Here is a 12,053-nt window from a genome sequence, read left to right as displayed (position 1 = left end):
GTGTTGGAAGAAAGTCCAGAAACCTCCATCATCCTTTCTTCCATCATTCCTCTCCTTTGTGACTCTGTGATGAGAAGGGTGAGATTAACATGTCAAAAATGTGTTACAAACCCTTCACATTCTCTTTCACATCAACAGAAGCATGCTGCTTCATTGTTGGGCAGTGTCTTAGCCCATGCACACATAGAGTTATATGCTGATTTTCTTTTTTTTTTTTTTTGAGATGGAGTCTCACTCTTTAGTCCAGGCTGGAGTGTAGTGGCACAATCTCGGCTCACAGCAACTTCTGTCTCCCAGGTTCAAACAATCCATCTGCTTCCGCCTCCCGAGTAGCTGGGATTACAGGCATATGCCAACATGCTTGGCTCATTTTTATATTTTTAGTAGAGACAGGGTTTCATCATGTTGACCAGGCTAGTCTCAAACTCCTGACCTCAAGTGATCTACCTGCCTTGGCCTCCCAAAGTTCTGGGATTACAGACATGAACCACCATGCCCGGCTGTCTGCTGATTTTCTAATTCAGTATGATACCAAAGACCTGAGATAGTCTCTCCCTCACTGGCCCCGTAACGTATGCCCATGAGGTGGTAATAATAACAACTATAGTAGCGTTCAAGTTTGGGAGAGGTCTTACTCTGTGCAATGCTTTTTATGCTATTGACATGTGCGATTCTTAAAGCAACCCCAGGTGGTGAACAATGTTATGATTCCCTTTGTACAAACGAGGAAACTAAGGCTTTGCAAAGCTAGGTAACATGTCAGTATTACTCAGCTTCATAAGCGACAGCCCTAAGACTTGAAGATAAACTTATCTAATTCCAAAGCTCATGCTTTTAGCCATTACTTGAGACAGTATTAACTTTTAAAGTTTGTAATCGATATGAATTTGGCCATGGGAAAGCAAGTTGGGCATCTGGGACTGATGGGAGATAGCATTATGCCCTCTCTTAGCCTCAGTATCTTCATCTATAAAATGGGAATAATTACATCTGAGTCACAGAAGTTTTGTGGCTATTGATGAGGATTAAATAACGTAATGCATATAAGAGAGTTTTGTACAAAGTTCCCTTTTATAAAATGCAAGCTGTTATATGCAATGCATAAATTATTACTTAGTTACATGTAAAATCTTCCCACCAAGTGAATGAGGCTTCACCTGGGTGTAGTGCTATGAGACAGATATGAGAGACAGATTGGTTTATGCTTCTCAAAAACAGAAAGTGTGCAGGGGTGGAAGTGTGGGTGGGGAGTCCGGGCCTCCCTGACACGTGGCAAAGCTGGAATGTGAGTACGGCAGCAGGATGGATGGGGATTTGGAGGGATGGTGGTACTCCTCTTTTTGGGGCATCCCTCCAGTATTTGGGGATATTCTCTGATTTCTTTTGAGAAGACAAGTGGCTAGGAGCTTCCCTAGCCTTTCTGTGGTGAGAACCATAAAGATCTTTGTTGGGTACATACCTGGAGCTTGGTTTCCCTAAGCATAGCTTTCAAGAACTTAATCTGGCTTTAGTCTCCCATTTAAAGCTGCCACCCGCTCTCAATTCTTTGGGTTTTCCTGCTAAGAACAGATATAACTTGGGCAGTCTTCCAGTTCTCCTTTCTTGCTGCCTTGAAGACAACACACAGGCCAATCACAAGGAGGAAGAGACAGGCCCCAACAAGATCCCTGTCTCTACTAAAAATACAAAAATTAGCTGGGCGTGGTGGCACGTGCCTGTAGTCCCAGCTACTTGGGATGCTGAGGCAGGAGAATTGCTTGAACCCGGGAGGCGGAGGTTGCAGTGAGCTGAGATTGTGCCACTACACTCCAGCCTAGTGTCTGGCAACAGAGTGAGATTCTGCCTCAAAAGAAAAAAGAAAAGAAAAAAGATGACAATCCTGGAGAACTGTGTGAGTAGACGTGCTGAGGTTCCTGACTTTTGCTGGAATAGAATACCACTGGCTTTTCGACATTTCTTTTCCCAGCTGATTCCTTGTCAAAATGGCCAGCAGCTCAGCTCCCTAAACATACCTTTTCCCCTAGATTGGTTCAGAGGAAGCCATCAAGCTACTTTTTCAAATGGATGATCTGCCTTTTTGAGATCCTTCTTTCCTCTGCTGTTCATAGGAATGATCTCACTGAAATATTTCCTTTCGGAATGTTATTAAAGACACCAAGAAATCAACAAGAAAATTCGAGTTTATCTGACAGAAGAAACTGGCCTTTTGTACTCTAATATTTATTTATTAGAACCAATAACTGGTCAGAATTCATTTGCTTAAAACCATGTAAAGAAAGATGCTTAATAAAGATAATTGCATCACATATAGTAATCCGTTTTAGTAACTTTCACTTTACAACTATGTGATGAATAAAGAAAAAAATTGCTCTTTCTTTCCAATAAGGAATTTTGGAAATTCCTTACTGAAAAATTCCAAATTTTAGGAAATTTCCAAAATTTAAGATTTTGGAAATCCTACCTGCATCAAGTTTTCTGAAAGAATATTTAGAGATTAAGGTTATGTAGAATCCAATATATTGATAGTTTAATTTAACTCGCATTGTTAAATTCTTTTCCTAATTTTATTTAAGAAATGAGTAATATTGACAAGGTCCTGGCTGTGGTTTATTACGGTCTGTTCTACAGTATCTACTCACAGCCAGATTAAAAGTGTCTCAGGGCAAGCTGCGGTGGCTCATGCCTGTAATCCCAGCATTTTGAGAGGCAGAGGCTGGCGAATCACTTGAGGCCAGGAGTTTGGGACAAGCCTGGCCAACATGGTGAAACCCTATCTCTACTAAAAATACAAAAAATTAGCCGGACGTGGTGGCACATGCCTGTAATCCCAGCTACTTGGGAGGCTGAGGCAGGAGAATCACTTGAATCCGGGAGGCAGAGTTTCAGTGAGCTGAGATTGCACCACTTCACTCCAGCATGGATGACAGAGACTCCATCTCAATAAATAAATAAATAAATAAATAAATAAAAACTTTAAAAAGTGCCTCAGGTACACCCTGTGCCTTAGGAAGTGCCTGGTACACACTGGTGTTTGGCACATAATTGCAGTGTGAGATTGAGCCTGACATGTTCCTTGATCCCTAGACAATCTCTATCAGGTGTGATCAGTTAGGCTAATAATATGATATATGACTATTACATAATAGCACACTATAATATGTGTCTAAAGCCATAATGTCGACTAATACAATTCAACATGGTAGAATGTGATGAGTGCTTGGAGAGTGACGAGTATTGTGGTGAGGAAGCACATAGAAGGTAGATCTGGGGGCAGGATGGTTAGGGATAACTTTGAGTAGGAAGCAACTCTTGACCATGACCTTGAAGGACAGGTAATGTTTACACGGCAAGATACAAGGAAAAGGAAAAGCATAATGAAAGGCATGGGGGAGAAGGTTTTGGGGAACCATTCATCAGTCTCACAGGAACATAGTTAAGAAAAGTGCAGGGAGCTAGGAGGAGGTAATTCAGAAGTGGAGAGTCAGATGTCCTATTAAGGAGCTTGGACTTTATCTTGTAGGCCCTAAAGACATTGGTGTAGGATTGGAATGAAATAAAGACTTAACCTTAGAAAAATACTGTGTGGATTGAAGTTTTCAGATGAAGAGTAGGTACATCAGTTTGGAGGTGATGGAAATAGTTCGAGAGAGGTGTCAAACAATTGAAAAATTCTTTTAGGACTTGCTTTTTGAAATCTCGACTGTTTATGGTTGTAAAGATTTTGTTTCAGAAATGACTGGTGGAGAAAGAAGTATATTGAGAGTCAAAAGATGGGACTGTGCCACTCATGTGCTAGTAAAAAACTTCAAGCTTGGTGCTCAGTTTTCCTACCTGTAAAATTGGCATAACAACTACCAGAACATCCATCAAAAGATTATACTAAGTGATAGGACTTTGAAAGGTAACATGCCTCATGTGTGTAAAATGCCATTTGCTTGGAATATTTTTATAGTAAAATTATTTTCTTTGGACAAGATATAGATTCAGAAGAAAATCAGATTTCTGTGAGATTGGGATTCAGATCATTAGAATTTATTCATAGTTAATAAATAGATACTTTATATTGTGTACTAAATAAGTCTTTTATTTTTAACACCTCACTTCCCTCACAAAATGGATGAAATCATTGGACTAGGGGAAATGTACGGTCCCTGCAGCTGTAGCATTTTATGATTCTATAGTTTTTGCCTTCAGCAACCTTCTCTTAGAATAGTGATTTAAGGCCGGTGGCTCACACCTGTTATCCCGGCACTTTGGGAGGCCGAGGTGGGCAAATTGCTTTTTCTTAGGAGTTCGAGACCAGTTCGGACAACATGGCGAAACTCCATCTCTATAAAAAATACAAAAATTAGCTGGTGATAGTGGTGCACAGCCTTGAGAGGCCAAGGTAAGAGGATGACTTGAGCCCAGGAGATACAGGCTGCAGTGAGCTGAGATGGTACCATTGCATTCCAGCCTGGGCAACAGAGCAAGACCTTGTATTAAAAAAAAAAAAAAAAAAAAAAGAGAGACTTAAGATACTGACAGTATAAGCACACTCAAATCCATGCGCATCTGTGCTGGGAATAAAAGACAAGTTCTCATTCCACTGATTTAGGACTCTGGTTGGAAAGGAAAACTCTAATGTCTCCCGCAATTGCCTAAAGTGCTTTACATTTATGGGAATGGAAAAGCTAAATTCTTGTGATTTGTGGGTAGAGGAAAGGAGGATGAGTGTCCTTTCTGATTTCCTCTTTTTCCTTCTCTTCCAAGGGGAAATAAAAGGTTAAGGCAACAATTTAAGAAGAAAAGGCAAGGAGCTACTGGGGGTAGGGTTGGTAGGGAAAGGCCAAACCCACTAAATAATTTGATTTCAGTTACAGTAAATCTCAAATGACAATGCTACACTCCTGAGAATGTTCCGTGATGGAAATGCCTGGGCTTTGAATTTTGAGCAAAGAAATACCAGGAGAGGGTGACATTATAACATCCAGCAGGAAGAACACTGCTCATGTCAATTTGATGGTACTATTCCTCCAGATCACTCAGTCTTCACAAATCAAGCAAATAGCTACCTCACATGTCGTTTGTGAAGGGAAAGACTCCTAGGAAAATGTTTTCTAGGAAAGGGAAAAGAGCAGAAAGTAAAGGTCTCCTGCTTACTACAGCATTCATGTTACATAAGCAGGATTAATGTAATAGAGTATTAATCACTTAGAACAGTTCAAGTATTATTCCTATCTGGGCTCTGCAGGGCCCTTGCTTCACTTCTTTCTCACCATTTGGATTCTGTCCATTTTACTCCTCCCTCTGCACTTGGAATAGAAGTGAAATTTGTTGTGCCAATTTTCTACTTGTTAGAAGCTACGGTAATGTTCAGTAGGGGAAAAGATTTGTACTGCTACATACAAGGAGATTTTGGGATTATTTAAGGCTTTGTTGATGGGATTCCTAGAATCCACTATCACTGGGTACACCAGACAAGTTTGTAGATTTACAAAAGTGTGGATAACATGGGCTGTACTTGATTTCTCTATCCAGCTTTTTGGTTCTAAATTTATTGCCAGTTTTATTTATCAAACCTATTCTCAGTGGAGTAGTATTTTCTGTGGTCACAAGGAAACATCTGTAAACTTAAACCTTAGAGGCAGATAGCCAGTTAGAACATTTGGCATATGAAGCTTAGATAGCAGAAGAGAAAAATTAATGAAGGCAACCCTCAAAAATATTGAGAAGGCAACTAAGAAAAATTTCTTATCACTGACAGACTGCAGTATTGAGTTCGTTTTAATTAAGAAATGTCAGAATACATAATGAATCAATGAGGAGTGTCATATTATGGCAAGTTTCAATGTTGATGTCAATCTCGACTGCTAGGATTTATGGTAGATTATATAATGGAATCCTGAGTTCTGAGAGATCAAAGGAAAATGCTGGCTCTTTCTTCATCCATTCTCTTAGGTCAAGCCTACCCAGCAAGAAGCCAAGTTGAGAACTGAGCAATTATCTGAAGTGGGCAGTGGAGACGGCCAAACCAGATAATATATAACCAGAAAGTCACCGTGGAGGGAAAATGTGGACTGAAAATAGGATGAGGGGTGGAGGTAGAATGTCAAGCCATTTGGTCAGTGTCCACAGTCCAAATTCACTGAACAACAGCCAATTCCTTACTTCATGTGGTTATTTAGAGCGAGACTAATAGACTAGAGTAAAAAAAAAAGAAGAGTTCATGACTAAGGTTGTTGCATGTTTGTGCAAAATTTCTTCAAATCTCTGTTATGATCTGTTACATGTCTAATTCTGAGTACTTCCAGGGATTGTATTTCACTATTTTAGATTAGTGGGTTCAAGTGGTGGAGGAAGCCCATATAATCTGACTTGCATGGAGAAAACAAGTCTTTTTTATAGTTTAGTTGAGTGTTATCTTTAATTAGCCTTTTCCCCCTCCATAACGCATGCTTGTGAATTTTCCATTTAAAGTTCTGAGGCTCTGACCTTTATAATTTCCTCATGGAGCAATTCTGTATCTCCTTTAGTAGAACATAGCAATGAATTATGCAAGTTCCCAGAATAGAATTTGTGTTAATTTTGGTTTTTTAAAAACACAACTACCAAAGTCTCAGGACCAGTGTGGTATTTATTTCTTCAATTTGATATGGAAATCATAAACTACTTACTTTGAGCAGATGTTTCCCAGTCCTAAAATGTAGCTATCAGTCCATTGGCACCTACAAATCTGTCAGGGTGCACCTGCTAATTCTGAAGACTCCCTAATTCAATGTTAAACTTTCCATTTGTTTTTTTATTGAGAAAAAAATTTGTAAATTAGGTTCCCTATTGCTTGGAATTAGGAAAAATAGACAGGCATGCCAATATTTCAGATGGAAAAACAAAATTAAGAATTTAACAGGTTTTTCCTCTCCACTCTATCATGTCGTGTATATTTAAAGCTGTTATATAACATTTAACAAACAAACAAACAAAAAAACCCAGGGCCTTTTTCCAAGTGCTTAGCCTGATGTTTGAAACACACAGTAAAAAATGCCCTATGGAATTGTCTTAAAGCACCCCACGGGAGTCTATTGAAAAATCTTAAAGTAAAAATTCAGAAGAATTTTATATACAAGTAAGAAGTAAGAACATTGTTTTATAAGCAATAGGGAAAAGCTGTATTAAGTAGCATTGCTCAATTTCTCACTTGCTCTGTGCAGTGACTACTTTTTCAACCATATATCAATGTCTGAATCTTCATGGTAAAACTGTATCTACCACAGCCATGGCAGGTTTTGTTCTGCTGCACATGTGATTTGAGATATTGTGGGCTGGGTTTTTTTTTTTTTTTTTAATTTATTTCTAATGGCAGCAAAGTGGATCTATAGAAATGGAAGTCATCTGTAATCCCAGCACTTTGGGAGGCCTAGGTGGGCAGATCACCTGAGGTCAGGAGTTCAAGACCAGCCTAGCCAAACATGTTGAAACCCGTTTCTACTAAAAATACAAAAAATTAGCCAGGCATGGTGGCGTGTGCCTGTAGTTCCAGCTACTGGAGAGGCTGAGTCAGGAGAATTGCTTGAATGTGAGAGGCAGAGGTTGTGGTGAGCTGAGATCAAGCCATTACACTCCAGTCTGGGGGGCAAGAGTGAAACTCTGTCTCAAAAAAAAAAAGGAAAAAGAAAGGAGAAGAAATGGAAGTCATCCCGTGGACCTGAGTTGGTGTAGTGGATTATGATCTGTACATAAATGAAGAAATGCTTGCCGATGGCGTCAATGGCAACTAGCTTAAGCCCTACTCAGCTTTGTAAAAGAATGTAATCAAGGAATTTGATCTGAACAGATAAGCCAAACATTAATTCTTCAGTGCCTATGGATAAGTGAGACTACTTTTCTTTTTAACAGCCTTATTTCACTTCAGTGGAGAATCAAACCAGCTTTAATTAAGGAAATCTATAGAAATCAGCCTTATCTCCCTTTCCTTCTCTGTTAAAAAAACAAAAGGAAGAAGAAAGACATAAGCACAAAGATCTCTTCACATTCTCCAGGACTGCAGTACCAAATATAAGCACAGATCTTCTTGAAAAAGGATGCGGATCTTAATCTGAATTTTGAACCATCACTGAGGTATGTGTGAATGTATTAGTTTCTTCTTTCTCCGTACCAACTTTGTCCAAGAATTCATAAGATCTAATTTGGTCATCAGTTTGGAGAATGATTTTTCATTTAATTTCTTTGATTATCAAGTATGTATTGCCAGGGGCTCAGCAGTACACTTACTGTCTGATGGGCACTCTACATGTGTTGCTTTGGTTGAAATTAAGGATATAATCCATGAACTACCACCATTAAAAAAAAAAACCCAACATCTACTGTGTGGGTGAGGTTTCTTTGCATATTATCAGAGAGGTTAACCAATTTATCTGCATGCTGAATAGTCCACTCTAAGTATGGAAAACCCAAGCTTTTTTTTTTTTTTTTTCTTAATATAGAGCTTTTATTTCATTCTTTTTTCCTCAGAGCTTTACCATAGTTTCCAGGAAATGAAAACATTTCTTGATTTGAATTTCACAACCTCCTTCTTCTCTTGCCAGTTGTATGGTGCTAATAGGAAGCAAGATGTGAGTGTACTTTTAATTTAACCCTAAAGTAGGAGAACATCTTCAGAATATAGACTTTATATATCAGTGACCTACCTAAAAATAAAGACATAATTCTTACATTCTCAGTCATTAAGAAACATTTCTATTGAATTTAATTATTCAAAGCAACAGGTAGCAGTTTCACAAGGGAAAAGATAAGCCATGCCACTTGTATTTGTGGTCACCAAATAATTACATTATTTTTATTTAAAATTAAGATAAAATAACTTGCTGACCTTCAAGTCTATTTCTCATTTCCTCCATAAAACATTTTAAAACTAGTTCATAAACCTCTTGAAAACTCATGCCTATGTTACAATGAAAGTGCAAATTGTCATTATTGCCCAGAAGCCAACTCGAGAGGCTATGTATCTATGTAGCATTTTGCAAATCCAGTAGCAGGCATGTGATATAAAGATTAAATGCACCCCGGATTTGTGAATACTGTCCTAACCTTCAAAATGGTCAAAAGCACAGGAAGTCTGGGCTTTTTAAAGTCGAACCTGCCCAAATTGCAAGGGAGGGGTTGGGTGTAGGACATAGGTCTCTCTGCCAATCAGCTTGAGATGCCAGCGGACTAAACCTGACTTCACTAAGGACCAGACTGGCAAATATTACTCAGCGTGGTAACTTCCTAATTGTAGAACTGGCCTGTTTGGTGAAGTATTTCAGGACACTTTTTAGCTGGACCTTTTCTACCCTACTGCATAGGAAATGAAGGTTTCTAGGCAAAGACTTTATACTTAGTGACTAACCAAAAATGGTAAATAAAGTCACCAACTCCAGGCTTAGCTACTGTCCTCAAAAGTGCTGCGGGACTGGTCAGGCCAGTCTTCTGAGGCTGGAGGTGCATGTGGAACCCCCAGAGTCTTGACTGTGAGGGCATGGCTGACTGCAGGCTGTTTAGAAGCACCCCGCCCCACGAAACTCCCCTGGCATAGGAATTTTAAACAGTTTTGGTTCTAATCCCTCTGCTCAGACGCTAAGTAGCTGTGAATGAGTTGTCCTGTGAATCACAGAAATGTTAATGGGTGAGCTGCTCTAGCTTCTTATTTTTTATTTTTGTGATGGAGTCTTGCTCTGTTGCCCAGGCTATAGTGCAGTGGCCCGATCTTGGCTCACGGCATCCTCTGCCACCCGGGTTCAAGCGATTCCTCTGCCTCAGCCCCTTATCTGGGACTACAGGCGCGCGCGACCATACCCGGCTAATTTTTTTTTTTTTTTTTTAATTTTAGTAGAGACAGGGTTTCACCATGTTGGCCAGGATGATCTCGATCTTCTAACCTCGTGATCCGCCCACCTCGACCTCCCTAAGTGTTGGGCTTACAGGCATGAGCCACTGCGCCCGGCCCTAGCTTCTTACTTTTAAGTAGAAAGTGCCTGTAGCTCTTTGCTAGCTTGATGCAGAGAGTTTGAGTCTTCTTTCGGGAAGCAGGGAGAGATAATGAAGAAATAGGGGGAAAATAGGTTTTAACACATCAATGAGTCTTCTATCTAACTGAGGCTGAACAAAGTCGGAGAATCAATGCAAGTCACTGCGGTTTGGATCTCATACCATTTTCAACATACACCTCCTTCTGTCTCTTTTTGTTTCTACACCTGTCAGCCCCTGAGTATTCTTGCATTGCTTTCCCCACTTTGAAATTTTAGATCCAAAATTGATGATTCCAGAAAGGTCTAAGGTGCTGCTGCTGAGATTTTGAAAGAGAGCTGAAGCCGGGCGTGTTGGGTGGCTCATGCCTATAATCCCAGCACTTTGGGAGGCCGAGGCGGGTGGATCACAAGGTCAAGAGATCGAGACCATTCTGGTCAACATGGTGAAACCACGTCTCTACTAAAAAAAATACAAAAAATTACTTGGGCATGGTGGCGCGCGCCTGTAATCCCAGCTACTCAGGAGGCTGAGGCAGGAGAATTGCTTGAACCCAGGAGGCGGAGGTTGCGGTGAGCCAAGATCGCACCATTGCACTCCAGCCTGGGTAACAAGGGTGAAACTCCATTTCAAAAAAAAAAAAAAAAAAAAAAAAGAGCTGAAACAAACTGTTGGGATTCTAGATGCCATTGAGCATCTACCTGAGTAACTGTGTTAGGTTGGGTCACCAGAAGAATTCTCCTCCATTTTTGCTGCCCTTCCAATTTATAAACAACACAGAACATCAGTGGTTCTCCTGTAATCAAATATATTTAGCTCTATTAATATTAAATTTTGGTCTTGAGTAGAAAGATTCTAAGGGCTAAAAAATAAAAGATGTAAAATGTCTGTTAATGGGTTAGTGTAGAAGCCACACGTGGGATTGCCCCCATTTCCTCTTTCATTTTTTTAAGATCCAACACTCAAGTTACAAAAGTTAATTCTTTTGTTTTGGAGACTGAGTCTTGCTCTGTCACCCAGGCTGGAGTGCAGTGGCGCGATCTTGGCTCACTGCAACCTCTGCTTCCTGGGTTTAAGTGATTCTCCTGCCTCAGCCTCCGAGTGGCTTGGATTAAAGGCACACACCACCACCCCAACTAATTTTTGCATTTTTTAGTAGAGACAGGATTTCTCCATGTTGATCAGGCTGATCTCGAACTCCTGACCTCAGGTGATCCACTCACCTCGGCCTCCCAAAGAGTTGTGTGAGCCACTGAGCCTGGCCACAAAAGTCAATTCTTAACACATAAAAGTTCCATTTCTTTTACGGTCTACTTCAGTCATGTCTGGAGTCAGTGAGCTCAGTCAAGTAGTTTGTAGAATGACAGTTGTGATACCTATTCATTTACCCATCAGATTATTTTCTGTTTGCCATTGCGCTTTATAGAAAACAGTTTATTTGGTCATTACAACAGCTCTAGGAGTGGGTTTCATTATGCGCACTTTCTAGGAAAGCAAACTAAGGCTTTGAGAAATCAAGTAATTTGCTAAACACTACCCAGCTGGTAACGATATGACAGGACTTGAATTTAGGATGATAACTCGAGATCTTGGTCCCTGCAAATATGGGTTTCCTCAGGCAGAGGGCTTAGATATTGAAGCAAATATAGAAGCAGTACAAAAAGGAAAGACTTCCCATAGGGAGCTTGTCATCCATTGAATGAGAAGCTCAGATTTCCACTGTGAAATGATATTTGTATCCCTATTGTGTGCAGCAGATGGGGACTCTCATCATTGTAAGAGCACATTTTTCTGCGTATAAATGACATTTAATAGAGCTGACAGATTATATATATCTGGAACACTTTTACTTAGCAGAAAGGCAACAGGCTAAGATTAGCTGACCAGTAATTTTATTTATCAAGCCCAATTCCCATGCTGACTTCTCTTCTACTAGTGAAAATGTGTCATCAGATTTGATCCCAAGCTGGAAAGATAAAAGGATCCTTTCACCAGTAAACAATACCCATGCCATGAGTTTTACTTTCCTAGTGAAGTCTGATATGGATTCATGACCTATATCATTATTT

The 12,053-nt window shown here is 39.9% G+C and overlaps 1 protein-coding gene across 3 annotated transcripts in view; it reads left to right on the top strand.

Moving 5' to 3' along the window:
* The window catches only part of ESR1 (estrogen receptor 1), a 452,118-nt gene that overhangs the window by 47,028 nt on the left and 393,037 nt on the right, over window positions 1-12,053 (top strand). For all 3 annotated transcript variants that reach the window (XM_012452215.3, XM_064360565.1, XM_012452199.3), the window contains exon 2: window positions 7,975-8,097. The gene's annotated coding sequence lies outside the window, so the exon portion shown is untranslated. The remainder of the gene's footprint in view (window positions 1-7,974; window positions 8,098-12,053) is intronic.

The sequence above is a fragment of the Aotus nancymaae genome, unplaced genomic scaffold (genome assembly GCF_030222135.1).
Source record: "Aotus nancymaae isolate 86718 unplaced genomic scaffold, 86718_ANA_hifiasm-v0.15.2.pri h1tg000040l, whole genome shotgun sequence".
Classification (NCBI taxonomy): domain Eukaryota; kingdom Metazoa; phylum Chordata; class Mammalia; order Primates; family Aotidae; genus Aotus; species Aotus nancymaae.
Note: the sequence above shows the minus strand (reverse complement) of the source record. Positions and strands in the feature narration are given on the sequence as shown.